The sequence below is a fragment of the Harpegnathos saltator genome, unplaced genomic scaffold (assembly GCF_003227715.2).
Source record: "Harpegnathos saltator strain DR-91 unplaced genomic scaffold, Hsal_v8.6 scaffold115, whole genome shotgun sequence".
Classification (NCBI taxonomy): Eukaryota; Metazoa; Arthropoda; class Insecta; order Hymenoptera; family Formicidae; genus Harpegnathos; species Harpegnathos saltator.
The window spans coordinates 1,984,555-1,997,491 of record NW_020229890.1 but is presented as its reverse complement, the minus strand read 5'-3'; the positions used below and the strand labels follow the sequence as shown (position 1 = coordinate 1,997,491).

The 12,937-nt window shown below is 46.0% G+C and overlaps 1 protein-coding gene across 5 annotated transcripts in view; it reads left to right on the top strand.

Annotated features, from left to right (window-relative positions):
* Nucleotides 1–12,937, top strand: part of Lim1 (LIM homeobox 1) — an 88,508-nt gene that overhangs the window by 13,421 nt on the left and 62,150 nt on the right. The gene's annotated exons all lie outside the window — the stretch shown is intronic.

Below are 12,937 nucleotides of genomic sequence, written 5' to 3'. Positions count from 1 at the left end.
TCATTGATAAGCTCGCGATCTCGCGCTGCCGATGATTGCCTCGGTCGTTACTTCGATCGTTATTTACGCTACAACGTTACCGCGCGCGCGCGCGCGCGACGTCGCTCGCAGTTAACATATATTTTTCCGCTAACGAAGCAACGTGCGCGCGCGAGCGTGAGCGCGACGACTGAATGAAAAGCACTCTCGACCCGTGGGTCCAGTTTGCCTGGAGGACGCGAAGTTACTTTACGTAACGGCGTCGGTAAGCGACGGAAATATTGCGCAGGCGGGATTAGTGTTTTACGAGGGTGCTAAATAACGCAGTGGCGTAGACGTAAGGCGGCACTTGCGCATGCACTTTTTTTCTCTCGCCGGCCGCGGACAAGCGCGTTAACTGTCGCGCGAGGATTTCACAAGGCTGTCTCACCGGTTGCGACCGGCGCGACTGAGGCGAAGACCAAGTTCCTCTTATTAATCCGTATTGTTGTTTAGACATGTTAATAAACAGCGCTGAATCACCGTTCGACAAGCTGAATATATCCAGCAGAGAGTAGAAAGCGGTCTCTCGGTCCGCTAACTTTTACTCACCGATCTGATTTTTCATTCGAAAGGAACTTTTTTCTTTTTCGTCGCGGATGATCCCCTCGTGTGTTTTTAAGTAATTAATTTTTGGAAGAAGCACTATTTTTTTAACGTAGCAACTTTTATAAACGGAAAGGTCGGGATCCAATCTCCAATTTATTCTTTTCTTTGTAAGAATCTTCTCCCCCCTTTCTCTCACTCTCTCTCTCTCTCTCTCTCCCTCTCTCTCTCTCTCTCTTCTCTTCTCTTCTCTTCTCTTCTCTTTATTTCCTTCGGATAATAGCTGAAAATTAAAAACGCTTTCTCTTCGTTCATATTAATGTCAAATCGCGGTCGCGGTATCGAAATCTTCACGGATAATTGAAGGATCACACATCGGTGAGGTTTTCCTGGGTAAAGGGCGCCGACGAGCCCGACCCATTGTTCTTCCATTCACAGGCCCTCCGCGCTGTTGAAGCGGTCCCATCGAAACTCGAACGTGGAAACATTATAAATGCGGCGTGACGCCCGCTACGAGTCGTAAGAGAAGTTTGTTGGGCGTGACGGGGCCGGCGCGGTCGTTGGGAGGGCGAGCATCAGGCAGGAGGAAGAGTGACGGTAAGAGGGAGGGAAGGCGCAGCTCTTGGGCCCCGTTTCCCTTCCAAGAAGGCCCCGCAACAGTATTACGATGTATGTGTACTCACGTGCGTGTACGTGTGTGCGTGTACTTTGGCTCCTAAGGAGAACGCTTTTTGCCAACTACCAACTCTTGCGTCACACCGCACCCTTTTATTCGCAATTAACGAGAATTCCGGCGCTTATTTGTGAACTACTGAGAGCATGATTAATCGTCCGCTTGAATAAAATTGAGTCGCTTCTCGTAGACGTGGGAAAATCAGAAGAAAAATCAGAGACGCTCGTGATGAGAAATAAGGAACTCAAATTTCATATTTAGAGAAGGAGCGTAAGTTCTATAAATCCAGAAGAGTGGAAATATCGCTGTCTTTCTTTTTATAAGCATCGACTCGAAAATTGCGCGTTTTAGGAATCGAATAGTCGAATTTAAAGTAGGCGAAGTAGCAAACGCTTCGTCGTTAGGTACAACTGCTTAGGGGAGACCGATAATAGCAGATTTAGTAATAAGCCTTTAAACTAGCTTAAGAAGCTGCCGTAGCGGTTTCAGTAGCTATAAAGTATCACGTCGGCGGTGACCAGTCTGATTGGCGGACCAACCGCATTTTTACGAGACGGGGGAAAAAGCGGTGGTAGAGAGAGGAGGACACTCGATGATAAAGTTGCACAATGTCCCAGTAACGAATCCAACCCGGGCTAATTCTAAGTAACGCTCTGTAATCATCGGCTGTGAGCTCCGCAATGTCGCGAAATAAAGTTACGGTAAAGATAAGGGAAATGGAAAGGGTTAGGAGAGGGGTAAAAATAAAAGAAAAAAAAAGAAAGAAACGCGAAAGAAACGCGCAGGAGACCGACGGAACGATTCGAATCCATTTACTATGCTCCGATAACAAGGCGGTTGAAAAACGGTGGAATAATGATATATAATTGACAGGACTATAATAAAGCTAAATGCAATCCGTTACCGCGATTATATCCCGAGAAAGATGCAGCGGTGGCGAGCGAAGAAAAAAAAAGAAACAAGGAAAAAGAGAGGAAAAAACGGTCACGAAGGCGGGAAGGCACGAAAGAGGAATGGCCTAAATTCGGGGCGACCCTTTATCGCCTCCGCCTCTGGAATTTTATGCAGAGGCTCTCATTTTTTCCCCTTTTCTTCTTTATTTCTTTTCTTTTTTTTTTCTTTTTTTTACCGCGTTACGCGCTCCGTTAAAACGAGACACACGAGCCACATCTCGTTGTGCCGCGGCGAGAGAGATTATGAATGTCGAGGCCTTTTTGCGCGCGTAAATAGACGAGAAACTCGAATTACGTCCGGTGAGATTTTTAGGCGCGCCATCGCGCGCGCGAGTAATATTCTCGTAGTGATGTTCTTCGTTTTAATGTTTATCCACATAATTGAAATGTGATTTATTCACGTCCCGCTTGTATTAATTTTCATTAATGCGCGATTGGAGCTGCTTCTTTTTCCATGATGTTGTCGTCGTAGCAATTTTGCATTTATCTCCCGCATTCAAATTGACGTTTCCACTCGTTTTCGACCCACTAATTTGATTTAATTAGCAGCTCGAGCACACTGCGAATCGTTTATATGAATTAGATTTATTTTCGGTCTCTATAATCCAAGAACGCCTTTTGTATCTCACGTCACACAGGAATATACGTAACGCAGATTAGATTAGACACATATCGATATCGTAAACAATGAGAAATGAGTCGATCTACGTTCCGCGAGACGGTAACTTTTCATCAAACTTTTCCGCTCGTGTTTGCAGGCGAAAATGCGACTGCGAGCGCAGCTCGCCTGTAGCTCCGCCGCGTCTCCGGCTTCTCGTCCTGCTTGAATGACGTCCTTCTCCTCCTGAGAGAGGGCGGCGTCTTTATTCGTTGCAATGGGCAATGGCACGTTCTCATTTTATTCGTCGTCCCTCGCAAGCTCGCGCGATCGCCGATATCTCATGGATTAATAATATCCGCCTGATCACCGACGTAGGCGCGGTCGCACGATATGCAGGCACGCGAGTTATCTTGCGAATTCAGCCGACGAAAATTGTACGGCGGGGGTTACGACACGCTTTGCACGGAGGTGTCGACGATTATCGCGGCGGCGACTATCGCGTAGAGTCTCCCTGTTGCCCTTCGTGTCGCGATTAGTGGAAAACGCTTCCCGAAGAAAACGTCACGCGGAAGAGCGCCGCGCGCGCTAATTGGATTCCGCTAATTAGACTCTGCCTGTGCCGCGGATAATCCCTCGCATCGCGAGATATCGACGCGCGGAGTCGTGGTGGGAAATCGAGGGAGGGGACGGAGCGACGGGGATGGAATATCTCATCGCGCTCTCTGATTATTCGTTAACAATTTCAACGCAGAAGCGCCGTTGAAGCATTCGACCGCCGAGGAGCCTCATTAAACTCCTTCGCTCGCAGCCGCGAGTGTCTTTTCCTCGTAAATGAGCTGTGTACTTTTTAACGGACGATAATATGTATATTAATAATGTGCGGGTAATAATAATAATGTAGAAGTAAATACGATAGGGATCATAGGGGCTTAGTGATGGGCATATCTTTCGTTTATTACTCTGACAATCACTGTTCGCGTTGATTCGGAGGCTCGTAATTTACATAATTCCACAAATTGCGTAATAATGAGCGGATTAGATGAGTAAATTAAACGCGTGAGCTTCTAAGGTAATGAGATATAAATAGACAGAGAGGGGGGGAAGGGGAAAAGGGGAAAGAGAGAGAGAGAGAGAGAGAGAGAGAGAGAGAGAGAGAGAGAAAGATTTATTTTGCCTTGGGATTAAATTCGCTAAAGGAGGATCACAGATTACACAAAGTAACGCGTCTGACAACTTAACGCAACTGCAAACACATGACTGTTTGACTGAAGGGTGCACTCAAGGCGACAACGCGCGCGAGTTCGCGAAATAAAGTTTGATAAAGGTTAATAAGATTCACGCATGTCTAAATTGCGCAAGAGCGATGATCGCGAGGAGCGATCTCTCGCGAGAGATCAGCAACTCTGTTAACGCTCCGTCGACTGAAGGACACCTGAGAAAAATATGCAAGAATAACGAAAACAATCGCGGAGGGGGCACGAGAGCGAGTGTGACCGGAGAGGGCCGCAAGGGAGAGACACGCGTGCAGATCGTCAGCGAGCAGTGATAAAAATTAAAAGGAAGCAGAAATGAGGGAGAAAGGGGCAGGGGCGGGGGGGGAGACGAGGAGGGAGGAGAAAAGGGAACGGAAGAGAAAGGAGGAGAGGAAGAGAAGGATCTTACTTTACACTGAGCGGAGAGGGGTTACTTGTCTGTTCCGCGTTGTCGAGCAAATTTATATCGCGCTGTCCCCCTCGGTGATCCCTCTTTCCCGCTGCTGCCGTACGTTAGATAGAACGTACGCTGAAGGGAGATTAAAGGGGAAAAAAGGGAAAGGAAGAGGAAAAAAGAGAAACATCGTATCTTGAAATATCGGCGCCCGCGGCGCGCCGCTGAAATGTCCCGCGCGTTATGTATGCGAGTATGCCGCGCGCCGCGCTTTTATTTCTCCGCGCGTTGTATTTGCAAAAGATTATCCGCGCAACGCGGCGCGGCGCAGCGCGACGCGACGCGACGCGACGCGACGCGACTCGGCTGCATCGCGCGCGATCGCTCCGCGCGTTTATTTTCGGTTCCGCGTTGTCGGGTTCCGCCAGTTAAACCGGCTTGTCCACGACAAAGCTAATCTTTGCGTGGTTGCACCGTGCAAAAAAAAGGAGAGGCGGGGGCGACATGACGCTTCAGGAAGACACGGGCAACATTGTGTCTCGGGTATTGGAGCCCGTTAAGGACATCGGACGGCTTGTTTTTAGATCAGCGTGTGTCTCCGCCCGAAAGGCATTCAAGATTAGAATTCGCTATTTTATATATAAGAAAAATCGAGACCAAACGGGATTGACCCGACCGAGCTGATGGAGGCTCCTTTGAGGCTCGAGACAACGATATTTTATAATATTTTATCAATTAACGGATTGTTTGATATTTCGACTGAGTGACACGTTGGCATGTTACACTGATAGAAAAATATAGTTGAATTAACTATAATCTCACTATATTTTATAGTTAATTTTGACGTCAACCATATTTTTCTAATTCGTGGAAACCTGCAAAATACAGTAGAATAAATACAAATATATAGTCAATGATTGTCTTAAATAATTGTTTAGTTACTTTTACCACATATGTGGTAATTTCTCATTCACAAATATAGTGAGATTTAATATGCATATAGTTACATCTGTCACCATTTAGCAAAAATTCTGATAATATTGACTATACAAAAGAGTTACTTTTACCTACCATTTTATATTTGCATCCATACAATAATTTTAATTTAACTTACTATAATTCTTAGTAAAAATAGTATATGGTTGGTTATACTATGCCTATATCGTAATTATTACCGATATTATGATAATGCTTACTATAAATATGACATTTCGGACTATAATTTTGTTACTGTATCATTATATATAGTTCCAAATATCATATACTTTTCTCTCAATGTAATTAGTTCATAAATATCGACTTTTAATATCATCTTTCGCGCGATGTCCAGATTTTTATTTGATTTAAATAATACGTCTGAAAAAGGTTCAACGTTACTCACAAATTTTCCATTTTGTCCGTCGAAGGTTTTGAATGCGAATCTAACGTCCTATTCAAACCAAAAGAGGAACTCTTGAGAACTCTTTACACCAGTGATTTACTTTCTCACTCTCTTCAGTGATCACTTTATCAGTGAGAATCTGGCGCTCGACATGAAAAATATCTTTCTACGCGGCGACTGAGTAGAAGATAAATCAAATTTATTAATGCTATTTGTGAAAAAGCATTGTTTGCAGCTGTTTTCCTCTGGAATTGTTTTTATTTTCAAAGGTTCGTAACTAGCAGTTTTTAAATCCTCCTGTGAAAGTGATAACTTTGTTAGTTTTTGAAATATCTCAAAACGGCTAACGGTATACGAGGAAGGTGTACAAATAGTTGTTGACTATTCCGTATTCATTTTTTTGTATTTTTATCCTTTGAAGTACACTCGCGCACACACACACACACACACACACACACATTCACACAAAGTAAAAGGTAGTGCGGACGGTGCGCAAACAATGTTTAGATTTTTTTATTCAAGGTCCACAATGCCAGTATCCATGTGCACATCTCTCCCTCTTTCTTTGTCTCTTTCTCTCTCTTTTTCTCTCCCAATTTCAGATATCTAATAAGATAAATTTCCTAACGCCATTGTCCGATGAATGCGATCAGAGGTAGAATTTGGTGAAGTACCATTGAAAAGTAAAAATTAATCCATATACACATCGAGATATATATCACGTTATTTATATCCGTAAAATTTCGCGGTATCCCCTCGTCGCCTACGAGAATTATTTCAGAAAGTTATTTACATGGTTCGTATTGATCGTTCGGCGTTAATTATTCGCTAGGAAGCTCGTTCTCCTCTTTCGACAACCCGAGAGGATACACGCGCACCTCCCCGACATCCTTCTCACGACTCTCGCGATCGAAACAATCGTCTGCGTCGCGAGTGGCAGAAAAACTCATAATGAGGAGGACTACTCCCTCGAACGTCCGTTCACGGTTCACGGGACGGACGCTCTCCGTCCGTCTATCCGTTCATCCTCGGTATCACACGAACACATACTCCCACGTGTTATATCTGCCCTTTCTCTCTCTCTCTCTCTCTCCTCCCCCCCTCGCTCCCCCTGTTTCTCTCTTTCTCTTTTTCGGGTCCGTGGCAAATCGCGCCCCGGGCCCACCCCCTTTCTTTTTTCCCATGCGGCCCCGCCTGTCCTATATTTCTTGCTCCACGCCGGAATTCCAGCCGTGACTCTTTACGCTCTCCTTCTTAAGGCAGCCTCCTGTTCTCCCTTGGCCCCTTTACCTACTCCCTCTCCCACTCCCCCTTGCCGTCCTATCTTTCCCGCCCCTGTGAGTTTCGTTCTCCTCCGACACACACGCGTGCGACCGTGCGCCGCGTAAGCCTTTCTATTAATGATTTTTACGGCCTGCCTTCCCCTTCTGGAGGAGATTCTCCTCTTTCTTCTCCTCTTCTCTCTGCGTCCCGTGAAAGACGGACTTGTCTTCCGCCGAGGAGGAGAAGAGGGTGGAGGCGATAGTTGGTGGCATGGGGGTGCGCCTCGGGGTGCTTCGTCGGGCGCAGCTGCACCTGCAGAAGTCCGCACGGGCGCGGCTAATTGCTATGATCAATTAAATAATTCCCGTAATTAGAGAGAAATGGAGTGAGACAGAAGGAGAGCGAGGAGTCGAGAAAGACCGCGTTGTGAATGTAACGACGGTCGCAGGGGTTTCCCGTTCTAGTCTACTCGCGCGAGTCGCGTTGTCGAAAATCGCCTGAGATCTCCTCCGGCGCAGCTTCCGCGGTGATAGTTTCATCGTCGAGCCGCGGCCGCGCGTTAATTCGGACAGCTTGATGGATAGCTCGGTGAGAAAAAGCGCGCCGGCTGATTACAGGATGGTCTCGCAATCACGCGATCCGACGACCGTGTTTGATCGACGAGGGGCGGCACACCCTCGGTTTCCGCGTGGAAAGCCGTCCTCTCACCTTATCGATCCGAGCGCGATCAGAATCGATGAGGATCGATCGCCTCGACGTCGACCTCTGAAATAATTTGTCAGAGCGGCGGGGAGAGCTCGCGACGAGACCGACGATCGCTCGCTCGCTCGCTCGCTCGCTCGTACGAATGAGTAATTTTAAAAAATTTCTCTCTTAATTTGAATGTGTAATTTTTCCGCGAGGCGAGACGCTTTCTTCTTTAAATTTAAATGAGACGATTCATCTTCGCTCGGCAGCGCTAACTAGAAGCGCAGTTTAAAACCAGTTTACGGCCGTCGAGACTCGGCGCAAGTGCGTTCTCCGTTGATACAAAATCGACACCGAGCGCTCGAATTTTCAGTGCGGCGTTTTTTCATCGATGCTTCTCGCTAGCGAAATATTCAAAGTCACCGAAACGTCACAAGCGTCCCTAATTGGGCCCGGTGACATTTATTAACGATCGATACCTTGTCGAGCCTTCGGTATCTCGGCGACCGATCCAAGCGGCGATGCGGGTCGCGAAACGTTCGGGGCGAAAAGAATTGTGCAACAGCGACGGTAATCAACGAGTTTTTGCTCACCGTTGTTTCCTGCAGGGTGACAGTGGATCGCGAGATATTTGCGTTGCAAAATTGCGTCGCGCACCGATAACGGCGATCAACGTTTGCGACTGAGACGGAGGCAGCCATCGAAATTAAATCGCGGCTTGATATTTCGCGCTCTTATTCTAATATCAAATTGATTCCAAGGAGACACACGCATGTATGTATCTTTCCCGACATTTTGCGCCGTTAAGTTTCAAGAAGCTTAAGCATGGAACGCTGTAACATCGTGTTTTCCTAAGCTTTCATACAATCGCGAAGCTCCTGAGGGCTATATCCGAAGAGAAAATGACAGAAGAGAAAATATGCGAAGATGCGTCGGGTTAAAACTCGTATCAACTAATGCGAATCCTGCAACAGCTGCAGAACTCGTCGAGAGATCCAACTTGAGAAGCGAACACACGATCGCAAATTTGAGATCGTTCCTTCGAGCGTTCGCGCAGATTTTATCATGCGCGAACAAAGCGCACGCGTGTCAGAAATGCGTTGTATTAGCGTTCTGAGGTTAAAGGGCTAATCGACGTGAGACATTGTTCGCGCCCGGCGTTATTCCCGGCATTTTTCCGCGCAAGATAAGTCCGGTTAGCGTATTCGACGGCGTAGTACTTTTACAGGAGATCTATCTCGCCCACGAGAAAATATATATATATATATGTGTGTATATACAGTATCGCGAGCGCGGCGAGAGAGTCGAAGAGAGCTCGTGCGGAGAGCGACCGGCGATGGACGATGGAGCTCCGACGTGGGCAAGTCGCGGCGCAATGCGCGCAATGCAATGTTGCAGACACGTGCAAGCAACCTTTGATATTCACCGCCCGTGCGCTGCAAACGAGCAACCAGCTTCTACCTAGAGGGGAAGAGAAAGAGGAGAGTGAGAGAGAGAGAGAGAGAGAGAGAGAGAGAGAGCCGTTTCTATGAGATACACGGCGCGTTTTCCGTGTGCGACTCTTCCTCTCTCTCTCTCTCTCTCTCTCTCTCTCTCTCTCTCTCTCTCTCTCTCTCTCTCTCTCTCTCTCTCTCTCTCTCTCTCTTTCTTTCTTCCTTTCTCCGCTTTTGCGAGATGCACGTCAACCGCGAGACATAAAATATTTCAGACGGAGGCAAAGCCTGCGGTGGGAAACCTCGATGGAACGCTCGCGGTATGCAAAGCGGGGTAGACGAGTGGAAAGAAGCTGTGCGTCGCGCGTTAGCTCTTGGGTGCGACGCGCGCGCGATGAATAATTATCGATCCGTCAATGGCTTCACGCGTGTTTCAGATCTATCCACGTTGGCGACCTATCCGTCTGTTAAATGGCGATAGTGTCGAATTACGGGTTGCACGAGACACGACGGCTGCGCGACGATAATTAATGTCGAAGCGAACGTCGTCGGGGAAATTCATTAAGAACGACGGAATATTTCTGTTGAAGAAAAAAAAAAAAGAAGACACGTATCCACGATCGGATGATGTTCGCGTTTGGTTGCCACAATCGCCACTCGCGCGACGTTCTAATAATTAATTCGTTTGACTCAATGCTTTGCTTCGTCACTCGCGTCTCGCGTCTTTCTCCACCAGCGCGCTTTTCTTTTCCTCTCTCTTTCTCTATTAATTAAATTATTTAATTTTCATTGGGAGCAAATTAGTCATCGTTTATACGGGGGCTCACGGGGGATCGTTGCGTCGCGCACAATTTTCTTATCATATAACAACTTCATATTGACTTGAAATCGCATGGTACGCAATTTTAGGACAATGGTGCGGACTCAAAAAATTCAATGGCGCATACAGATTCAATTGAAGATTTGTAAGACCATAGAGTCTTAGTATTAACGCATTTCACGAATGCATTGAGATCCACAGGTAACTTCGCGTGAACATGAAACTTTTTCATTTCCTCAGGTCATGCGGGAAACGGATGCGCAAGAGGCGAATAGTCGCATTTACGGCGAATGGATCGCTCGATGATAGTCAATAGTCGGCGCTAGCCGATAGTCAATAGAGGGAAATTTCGTGGGATTTATCGTACGCGTCGGTAGACGCACCCACGCGCGAACGCGCCGCGATCGAGTACACCGATCGAAAACAATTAGACTAACAATGAACTTTGAAGCAACGCGGGTCCGGGTCGCGGTTCTTCGGCTTTCTAAGTGTCTCCTATTCCGTACGTGCTTCGCGAGCGGCTCGCACTTTTTACGGCCGATTCCGCGATAACGTTATTCAATGAAATTCAACTTTTACTTCGCACGAGCAATAAAAACAAGCATTCTTACCGCTGCTTTGAAAGATTCTAATTAAAAGATACTGGCCATAAGCGGCTGCAGAAATGATAGGAAAATGTTACAATAAATACATATATTGATATGTCAAGTAAACATATTTGTAGAGATAATACTACAATTCGTGATTATTCTACAGATATTTCCATCTTTGTTTCCTGGTGTATTGTGAATTTCCTGATATTGTTGAAATTAAAATTTTAGATAATAACGAGAGGCACGTTTGCTTTGTATATATAAAATGAAATGAAAGAAAGAAGAACAGAATTTGGAGACTGAAGAAGATTGAGAAATGTCAAACACAGTCTCAGAGTATATAACATGAAGTAGAGATTTGATTTAGCATCTTCCTGCGTTATCTTTGAAAAAAGTATTACTTTCACCCGTCTATTACGTCTCCCCGACTTCAATCCAGATTTGATCGATGCCTATTACGAAATATTACGAAAAGCCGGGCGATAAGTATCGCCTTGCCTAAATGGCTAATAAGCGACGACTGATTCCGTGATCTCTCTCGAGCGATCTGCCATCCGCGTTTAACTTGTTTATTGTTAGCGAAACGACGACGCGGTAGGGATCGATTGAGACGTCCGCTTCGGAGCACGTCAGCCCTAAGGGCCCCGGCTAATTGCTATAATTAATTGCGTGATTGCTATAGTTAGATCCGGATCCGGATTGCCAGTTAGAAGAGTGTAGCTTCTGCCGTTGTAATGATACGGTCACAGTGAGAGATGTATTGGCTCGACGACGGTCTCGGTTCGCGACCTATCGCACGCCGACCGCAGAAGTCGCGGCATTCCCCGCGAACAATACGCGACTACGAAACGGGATCGTTAATTTAATTTCACCAATTTACAATTGTATTTTATATTCTTACAATTCGATCCTCATGATTGTAGAAGTTCGGTGTTTTGTACGACGTAATTGTGCCCTTTTACAATTGTGCCATTTCACAGATGTTTCGCCCACCATCGTGTAATTGCGCGACAGCTGTTACCTAAAATCACGGTGCAATTTTAGAGAAATAATTCTTCGTCTTTTGAGGCCCGCTTGAGGTTACGGTAATTCTCCCGCGACTTAAGTTCGCAATGTCGCAATGGCGCAATAACGGCCAACTAGAAGAACGTTTAACGACAAGGGTCAGCGAGGCGTCTGAAAAAAGAGCGAGGCGCTTAACGATTCGTCGACGAGGAAAAAAATCGGGCGAAGCCGCGGTGCGTTTTTACGACACGGTAGGGCTTCGACTCTTTATGTCGGATCGGGACATTAAACCGCCATCTCTTTAAAAGCGTCGTATTTCTTTCATCGACATTTGCGGTTCGTCTGACTTACAAACGAAACTTGTAACTTTCACATTCGATAAATATAACGGCGCGTACAATTAACCCCCGGTAGTCAAAGACTGTTTTGTCGATCGCGAAAATATATTAAATATGGACAATACATGTACCGTATGTTTTCGTGGATAAAATGTACGCGCGATCGGCGATGCATTTCGCTTTGGCATTTCGCGCAGGAAGTCGCAGATTAAGAATGATGACGCCTCGGCAATTTTTTATCTTTACGAGGAGTCTGTTATCGAGCTACGAAATACGATCCATAGCAGTCCTCGCGGAAGGAAAAAATTGTCGAGCCGCGTCGTACGTGTGATAATAACACGGTGTGTGGCGATACTTGCAGTTTAATGATTAAGGGTTCGCATAAACGCTTCACGACGAAATTACAACCATCGCGTGATGGAGTACGTCGTCGCGAAAAGAAAAGTGTGAAAAATCGCGGAATCAGATATACTTAATGATTAACCTCTCTCGGCGCCGTTTACATCTAATATCAACGTTCCCCGCCAATCTCATTGGAGTTCTGTTAGAACTGCTGGACGAGGCTCGGGGGCGAAAAAATCGGGAAGATTGAATGAGTCCCCTCTTTATCTATGGGCCGAGACCTAACCCTCAAAATATGCGGAAACTCACGTTGCGTAATTCCGTTGTAACACGAGCTGCCAGCTGATACACCGGACATTTCAATCTCATAGTAAATTTATTACGTATGGTTAATCATCACGTAAATTTCCGTACTATTTTTATCAATGCTCTACCAGTCTGATTTGCAATTCAACGAAGTCGTTAATTCCTATGAAGCTGTCGCGACTCGTACAATTATCTATTTAATTATTTTGCAGATGGGTGTCCCCGATTAGAGCGGATTTTATCTTTTGCCACGCTTTCAACATTTTCCTTATCTCCATTACACTTGTTTTACATGTCTCACGTATGAAACATACGTTTCATAGATATGTGC